General features: G+C 39.2%; 1 long non-coding RNA gene across 2 annotated transcripts; it reads right to left on the bottom strand.

Moving 5' to 3' along the window:
* LOC129480640 (uncharacterized) lies at positions 1–5074 on the bottom strand. 2 transcript variants are annotated; one of them, XR_010120394.1, is made up of 4 exons: positions 4990–5074; positions 4249–4369; positions 2446–2593; positions 1–102 (listed from the first exon to the last, which is right to left on the bottom strand). It is a non-coding gene; the product is annotated as an uncharacterized lncRNA (long non-coding RNA). The 2 variants fall into 2 exon arrangements; XR_010120395.1 differs by having other exon boundaries at positions 4950–5002.
* Between the last annotated feature and the right edge of the window lie 3868 nt (positions 5075–8942).

Raw genomic sequence — 8942 nt, 5'->3', positions numbered from 1 at the left:
CATTCTGGTGTCTTTTGTGGGCAAGGTCCTTTGAAGTCTACTTTTTCTTCCATTTTCCAGTGCAATGATGGATTCTCAAATTCTTCAGAAAGCTGAACCTAACTAAAAAACAAAACTCTTTTTAGATAATTGATAATAGCTCTAACCCATTTTTAAGCTAAAAGACTCCTCCTAAATAATGATGTGTAAATAGAAATAGAGAAGCCTGCTCTGCCAATTATAAAAACTGAAGAAATTTACTCTTTCTAAAGGAGTAATGACTAGATTAAGATATTTCTATAATTTTAAAAATCTAGACCTCTTACGTGCAAAGCAGATTCACTGTGCACTAGTTATTATTTCAGCCCACTGCATCCCCGGCTGCACCTATACTACTTGTGGGAGTCCAGTGAGACAAAACACTCACACATGTTAAGAAGTTACATGCAGGTCGAGTGCAGTGGCTCATGCCTGTAATCCCAGCACTTTAAGAGGCCGAGGCGGGCAGATCACCTGAGGTCAGGAGTTTGAGATCAGCCTGGCCAACATGGCGAAATCCCATCTCTACTAAAAATATAAAAATTAGCCGGGTGTGGTAGCACATGCCTGTAATCCCAGCTACTCAGGAGGCTGAGGCAGGAGAATCGCTTGAACCTGGGAAGTATAGGCTGCAGTGAAGCAAGATTGCACCACTGCACTCCAGCCTGGGTGACAGAGTGAGACTCCATCTCAAAAAAAAAAAAAAAAGAAGTTACATGAAGCAGATTTATTACTCACAGATAGTCAGCAAAGGACAACAAAAGCCTAGGATTCACGATGAGCCAGTCCCCCAGGACTCAAGAAAGCTACCCAAGGCTGATGGAGTCTCATCTCCATGTGCCCCACTTAAAATGCAGCTGAAAGACCCCAGGAAGCAGCCCATTCTGGGTTTTATACCCTGGCAGCTACAGGACGCACTGGGCTAAAGTGTTGGAGGGCATTCTGTTTCTAGGGGTGACTGAGCCATTGTGGCCAATTCCTCCTTATCTCAGGCTACTGCATTCCCAGCACATTCTACAATTATTCTTGAGAACTACATGTGAGAAAGGAGGTAGAACTGGGCCAGTCCAAGGACACCTGGAGAACTTTCCTGACTACATATGTACTGTCCTGAGGGTAGAAGAACACAATTAAATCCAATATGTCAAGGGTAGTCAAGTATTAATATATCATTCCATACTTTGACTCATGCTATATCTTCTTCCTAGGGCAGAGAGCTCATAAATGGTCACTACATTAAAGCTGCAAGGGTGAGCCAGTGTTGGAATGGACACCTGTAGCCACCAGAAATGCCAGAGAATAAAAAGAATTTCAGAAATTCTCTAAGGATTCACACTCCACTTCATTGTTCTGTTCAATACTAGATTCCACTAGTGCAACATCCTTGCCAGGGGTCCTGCCACCTCTACTGATGAACCCCTTTAGTGACATAGAGCCCCATGACACTGGTGTGTCTTCTTTTATATCATGTTAGATGCTGTGGAGCACATTGATCTCTGCCCCTCTCATCCCCACCTTTAGGAGGGAAGCATTCATTCTTCCACCCAGCTGGGAATGTTGACAGCTGTGATTCTCAGCTGAGTTCCTCACCAACAACTTCCTTCAGCTGAAGATAATTACCTTGCCCAAGATTATGCCGCTTTTCTAGTTTAAATGACAGGTTAAGAGGATACAAGGACCTTTCCCTCTTGCTTCAACTCAGAACAACTCTGAGGGACCATCTCATCTGAAGTACATGGGATCAGCTGAGGTCTTTGTTGAGCCTGCGTTACCATTCAACAGCTCCCTCTGCCCAGTCCTTCCTTCACTCCCATATAGTTATTGATCCTAAGTTTATTGTGATCAATAAACTTCTCAATAAACTTTCTATATGGAAATCTCTATCTCAGAGTCAGCTTCTCAAAAAGTCCAACTTGCATTTTATATTAAGTATAAATCTGCATTCATATAAAGTCTACTTGTCCTAATTCTAACTTCAGAATATATACTGAATAAGACAATCTCTGTTCCACATGGTGGCCTTTAAGATGTTTGAAGGCAATTATTAGATATGTGACTTCTGGTGAGAGCTCCAACCTTTAGAGTTTGGGAGAAGAGGAACCAAAAAATGCAAATGAACTACAGTCAGAAGAATGTGGTGTCTTGGAAACTATGTCTGCATCAGAGCTGCCAAGCACTGCTAGAGATTATTTCCACCCACAGGGCCTACTGGGTGAAATTGTTCATAGTCCATTGGCCATCACCATTCCTGAAAATACCCCGTATCAGTTTTCCATTGCTACATTTAAAAAATTGCCACAAACTTAGCAGTCTTAAACACACTCATTTACTAGCTCTCCATATTGTAGGCCAGAAGTCCAGGCAAGCTCAACATGGTTCTCTGTTTATGGTTTTACATGGCAAAACCAAAGATTCAGCAGGACTAACCTCTTATCTGAAGGATCTGTGGAAAAATCTTCTTCCAAGCTTATCCAAGCTGTTGGCAGAATTTAGTTCCTTGTAGTTGTAGGATTGAGGTACCCTTGCCAGCAGTCAGCCAGGGGCCACTCTCAGCTTCTAGAGGCTGCCCCTCCATCTGCAAATCAGCAATGCCCCCATAGAGTTCTTCTCAAGTGCATCTCTCTAACTTCCTCTTTTGCCATCAGCTGGAGAAATCTCTCTGCTTTTGGGGGCTCATGCAATTAGATCTTTCCCACCCAGATAATCTCCCCATCTTAACATCAACTCTGCCATATAATATCAGATCATTACAGGATTGATACCTCAGCCCATTCTCAGGTTCTGAGGATTAGGGTAGAATGTCTTTTGGGGGCCATTTTAGAAATCCTGCTGACCAGTGCCCTGAACATGCCAGACAAACTCTTTACATTTATGACACTGGTCAGCCCTGTCTTCCTCTCACTACATCAGCATGATCTTTTCCATGCTGTTTTCAAACCTCTATCCCCTACCTGCCCTCTCATATTTAGCAGATGATCTTGTCTACCATTTTACACACCCAAAAATAGAATCCAGCTGTCTTAGTTTCCCAGGGTTGTCATACCAAATTAACACAAACTGGGTGGCACAAAATGACAGAAATTTATCTTTTCACAATTCTGGAGGCTAGAAGCTCTAAATCAAGGTGATGAAAGGGCCATGCTCTCTCTGAAGGTTCTTGGGAACGATGTGTTGCATGCCTGCTCCTAGCCTCTGGTGCTGCCAGCAATCGTTGGCATTCCTTGGCTTATAGATGCACCACTCTGATCTCTGCCTCTGCTGTCTTATGTCACTGTCTTTCTGTGCCTTCCCATTGACTTCCCTCTGTGTGTGTATGTCTCTCTTCTCCTCTCTCATAAGGACACCGGTTATATTGGATTAGGACCCACCCTAATTCAGTGTGACCTCATCTTAACTTGATTACATCTGCAAAGATACTCCTCCAAACACAGTCACATCCAGGCACCAGGGGTTAGGATTGCCATGTATATTTTGAGGGGACATGAACCAACCCATAATGCCCCCTGACTAGAAGACTCCATCTTCTACCATTTAACTTACAAACCTTCACACCTGCCCTGATTTGTTGTCCACAGGATACCAGACAGCAGTATCCCCTCTGATACCAGACAGCAGCATCCCCTCTTCTCTGTAAGACAACTCATTTTTCTTCCTTTTATGCTCCGCCTCTTCCTCTCAGTTATTTAATAGATTATCCTCACAGTTATTTTAACCTTACTCAAGCCTCTGCCATTATAATAAGGTAAGGGAGGAAGGAATAGAAGAAGGAAGGAAGAAATCTGCCTGAACACCACATTAACCCATAACTAATTCTCTTCTGATGCAAACTTTGCAGAAGAGCTATTTCTGCTCTTTGCCTGCACTTCCTCCCCTCCAACTCACTCTCCCAGCTGTCTCAATACATCTCCCCACCACCACTACTCCATACAATCAGCACTCACGAATGACCTTCTTGTGCCTAAATTCAAAGGACGTATTTCAGGCTTCATCATCCTTGACTTTCCAGCGGAAACATTAAGTTCCCTTTGCTTCCGTGATTTAAGTCCTTTCTTTCTCTGGCCACTTCTGTGTGTCCTTTCCAGGCATATATTCTTCTATCCTGCCATTAAATATTGCTGTCCTTCAAGACTCACTCCATTCATAAAGGCAATGACAACAACAACTAAGACTCATTCTTGGCTATCCATTCTTCATAGAGCAAACCAGGGTGAATTTTTTTAAATAGCTCACCATGTCATCATGTCAGTCCTCTACTTAAAACTCTTCAATGACTTTATTTTGTTGCACTGAGGATAAAGACCATAATCTTTAAGGTAGTGTATATAATCTGGCCTCTGCTTGCCATGTATACCTAGAGACAGAAGTTGGAAAAAGAGAAAAAAATTTTAAAGATGTGCCAGAAATTTATATTATTAAAAAGTCAAAAAAAAAAAAAAACCCAATAGATATTGGAAAGGATGTGGGGAAAAGGGAATACTTTTACACTATTGTTGAAAATGTACGTTAGTAAAATCTCTGTGGAAAACAGTATGGAAATTTCTCATAGAACTAAAAATAGAATTACAATTCGATCCAGCAATTCCACTTGTAGATATCTATTTAAAAAAAAGAAATCATTGTATCAAAAAGATACTTGCACTCAAATCTTAATCATAGCACTATTCACAATAGCAAAATCATGGAATCAACCTAAGTGTTAATCAATGGATGATTAAATAAAGAAAATGTGGTATATATACACCATGGAATACTATGCAGCTATAAAAAATGAAATTATGTGTTTTGCAACGATATGGGTAGAGCTGAAGGCCATTATCCTAAGTGAAGTAACTCAGAAACAGAAAATCAAATACCACAACTTCTCACGTATAAGTGGGAGCTACGGGATGGATACTGTATTAGTCTGTTCTCATGCTGCTATAAAGACATACCTGAGGCTGGGTAACTTATAAAGAAAAGAGGTTTAATCACCTCACAGTTCTGCAGGCTGTGTAGGCTTCTTCTGAGGAGGAGGCTTCAAGAAACTTACAATCATGGTGGAGGGCAAGGTCTTCACATGGCTGGCGAGAGAGAGAGAGTGAAGGGGTAAGTGCTACACACATTCAAACAACCAGATCTCGTGAGAACTCACCATTATGAGGAAGGCAAAAGGGAAATCCAACCTCATGATGCAATCACCTCCCATCAAGTCCCTCCCCCAACATTGGGGATTACAATTCAACATGAGATTTGGGTGGGAACACAGAGCCAAACCATATCAGGTACACATGGACATAGAGAGGAGAATAACAGACACTAGGGATTCCAAAAGCAGGAAGAGTGGGAGAGGAGTGAGGAGGATTGAAAAATGACCTGTTGGGTACAATGTTCACTATTTGGGTGATGGGTTCACTAAAAGCCCAGATTTCACCACTACACAGTATATCCATGTAACAAAACTGCACACATACCCCTTGAACGTATAAAAAAGAAAAAAATCACGTGTCAAGAATTCTTAGACAATTCTACTGAATGAGATTTTTCCTAACCACCTTTCATGTAGCAATGCTCAAGTATTTCCAAGAGGGTGATGGACCACAGAAGAAAGTAAAAACAGGAGATTTATGACAGATTGGTGGGTTTGATGGATCCTAATCCACTCCTCTAGCAACTATGTGTTTGTTAAAATCTGGTACACAGAAGACAGAAATTTATATGGTACTTGAGTAGTGTATGACGGTAGCCCCTTTAACACTGTTCATATTGCAATACAATAATTTGCCTGCATCTTTTATGCTTGAATGGCTGCTAAGCCTGCTTGTTTTCCTTTCCTGATCTATTATAATTATTTTTTAAATATGTGCAAAAATACACACACATACCTTTTCCTTTTTGAGTTAGGGTTTCCAGACTCCAGAAATTTTGTAAGAGCCAACACATTTCCAATTTTTCAACCACTGCAATTTTGGCAAGCATACTTTCCCTATTTTCATTAAAGTCATTGATTAAATTATTAAATAGAACTAGGTCAAGTATAGAACCCTGTAGCGAGCCAGTGAAAACAGCTCTCTCAAACTTCAAGTCAATACTGAGTTGACCCAGGATTTCACCTTCAGAAGCAAGCATGATCCAGGATGCAGTCACTCAACATATATGGATGCTTGAGGTCAAATCATGTACTACCTAATAGATTCTAAAGCTTCTTGACATGATTTGACCTCAAAAAGCCTTAGAATCTATTAGAGGAGATCAATTAATACATGATGCATTAAAAAATAGTACCAATATTCTATGAGCCTAAAACTAGGGTGGGTTTTTTCTTTTTTATAAAGGTATTTATTTCTCTAAGGCAAAAGTCTAAAAATCATTATGGAAACCATTATTGATAAAGGTCAGAAAGGATAAGGACACCTAAAATTTTTTTTTATATACTTTAGGTTTTAGGGTACATGTGCACAATGTGCAGGTTTCTTACATATGGATCCATGTGCCATGTTGTTTTGCTGCACCCATTAACTCGTCATTTAGCATTAGGTATATCTCCTAATGCTGTCCCTCCCCCCTCCCCCCTCCCCCCACCCCACAACAGTCCCCGGAGTGTGATGTTCCCCTTCCTGTGTCCATGAGTTCTCATTGTTCAATTCCCACCTATGAGTGAGAACATGCGGTGTTTGGTTTTTTGTAAGGACACCTAAAATTAGTGAAAAGGTATGGCTCTGTCCTGATTTCTCTGGTAGCTGTCAATTTTTATTTAAAAATCTCTACAATGAAATGCAGAAAATTACGGTAATAATAATAATGAAGTGTGCCTCTTCTAGTCCAAGGTGAGACCTCCAGTTGTGCACTAATATACCATTTTCTCCTAACTCTGGGACTTGGCAGTACCAATGATCTCATTTTTCTTTTGTATCATCAACCTCTCCCTCTGTACAGGTTGTTCATCTCAAAATACATGTTGCAAATATTTTACCTTATTTTCCTTATAAGTTACTATAAGGAAAGTATGATTGAAACAATCCAATTAATATACAAACATAAAAACATGGTGAGAATCTTTTAGTGGTAAAAGTTCCCATGTTAAATGAATTATTCTGTTATGAGATATAAGTTGTCATTGTCTAGAATAAATTTGAACGTATAGAATATTTTCTCACCCACAAGTAGCTATAGGTAAATCCTACTTTAAGAAAACATACGTAAATGAAGATTTATTTTGAACACGTAATTGAATAGCGGTTTATAACATCATAAACTTTTCACACAAAACATTTTTAATGTTTACTACTGACTTGTTTTTCAACTTTTATTTTACATTCAGTGGGTACATATGCAAGTTTGTTACCTGGGTATATTACCTGATGCTGAGGGTTGGGATACGAATGATCCCACCGCCCAGGTACTGAGCATAGTACCCAACAGTTAGTTTTTCAACCCTTGCTCCCCTCCCTCCTTTCTCCCTCTAGTAGTCCCCAGTGTCTATTGTTGCCATTTTTATGTCCATGAGTACAGCATGTTTAGCTCCCACTTGTAAGTGAGAACATGGACTTTTCACAAAATCTGAAGTCAGACGGAAAACTTATGTAGTAGTTTCAACAAAAGATAAATTATTATAGTAAAAAAAACCAGCAAATATCTGATTTACAAAATAACTATTCTCTATATAAAAGATTTGTAATGGTCTTTTTTTAAAATGTAGGCTACCCTTGTACCCTTAAATGACAAAATATTTTGCAAAACCACTTATGTATATCTGAGAATGGTAATCTGAAATAGATAATGATTGGAAATTACTACCCACAAATTCAGTTGCCACCAGCTATTCTTCAAATCAATCTGGATTTTGTTTTGTTTTTTGTTTTTAAGAGCGGGGGATCTTGCTATGTTGCCTAGGGTGGTTTTGAATTTCTGGGCTCAAGGTATCCTCCCCCTTCAGCCTCCCAAGTGGGATTATAAATCATTCTTTTCACACATTTACATTCCCACAATGGATTGAATACATTCTGATTCTAAAAATAATATATATTTATTGTAAAAAATGTAACATGGAAAACTACAAGGAAAAATCATTCATAATTTTACTTCCAGGTATAATCATTTTTAAGATTTGGTGCATGTCCATCCAATCAATTTCCCAATTTTTACGTAGCAACAAAAAACTGAATATACAATTTTGTCTCCTGAATATTTACTAAAGTTTAAGTCATAAATATTTTCTTATGCCATTAAGCATTTTATTTAAACTTCCTTTTAATAAATATATATTAGATCACTGTATGAATGAACTTTAATCTATGTAGGTAGTTATATTAATTTTGGACATTTATACCTTTCATATTTTTGCTGTAATAATGTACTGCAAAGAACATCATGACCCTCACTTTTTATCATTTCCTGGGGATTAATTTCTGAATCAAAAGACATGAACATTTTCAGATTCTTGATGCAGTGGACTCAAGAACACAGGTACAGTGTAGACCAGGGGTAAGGCAACTTACTGAAAAGAGAGGAATTAAGTAAAAGTCTATAAGCTAAGAGATGGGGCCTCCATCATTCACCCTCTTAACCCACTTGGCAGCCAGAAAGACATCCCTGATTGGAGAAATGGACCTAAGAGAAAAGATCTGCAGATAATGACATTCAGAGGTCCTACAGTCTGGTCCTAGAGTAGCCAATTCCGAGCTAATTACCCTAAAGTTTAAAATTAATCTATTACCATTTATCATTAATCTGTAATCTATAACCTATGGTAGCTCACATTTTAAACTACTATGCTCCAGTTTCTCCATTTATTCTCCTTCAGTGGTTCCCCTTACCATTCTGGCCGGTTCTGACTTAGGGACAGTCTACAGTAAGAAGTCACACAAGCGTCACTTTTCCCACGATGGAAAAACCACCAAGCTAATTTTGTCTTCTTTTTGACCACAGGCCATAGAATAGTTCACTGA

Source organism: Symphalangus syndactylus, chromosome 4 (genome assembly GCF_028878055.3).
Source record: "Symphalangus syndactylus isolate Jambi chromosome 4, NHGRI_mSymSyn1-v2.1_pri, whole genome shotgun sequence".
Classification (NCBI taxonomy): Eukaryota; Metazoa; Chordata; class Mammalia; order Primates; family Hylobatidae; genus Symphalangus; species Symphalangus syndactylus.
This window is presented reverse-complemented; position numbering and strand designations above follow the sequence as displayed.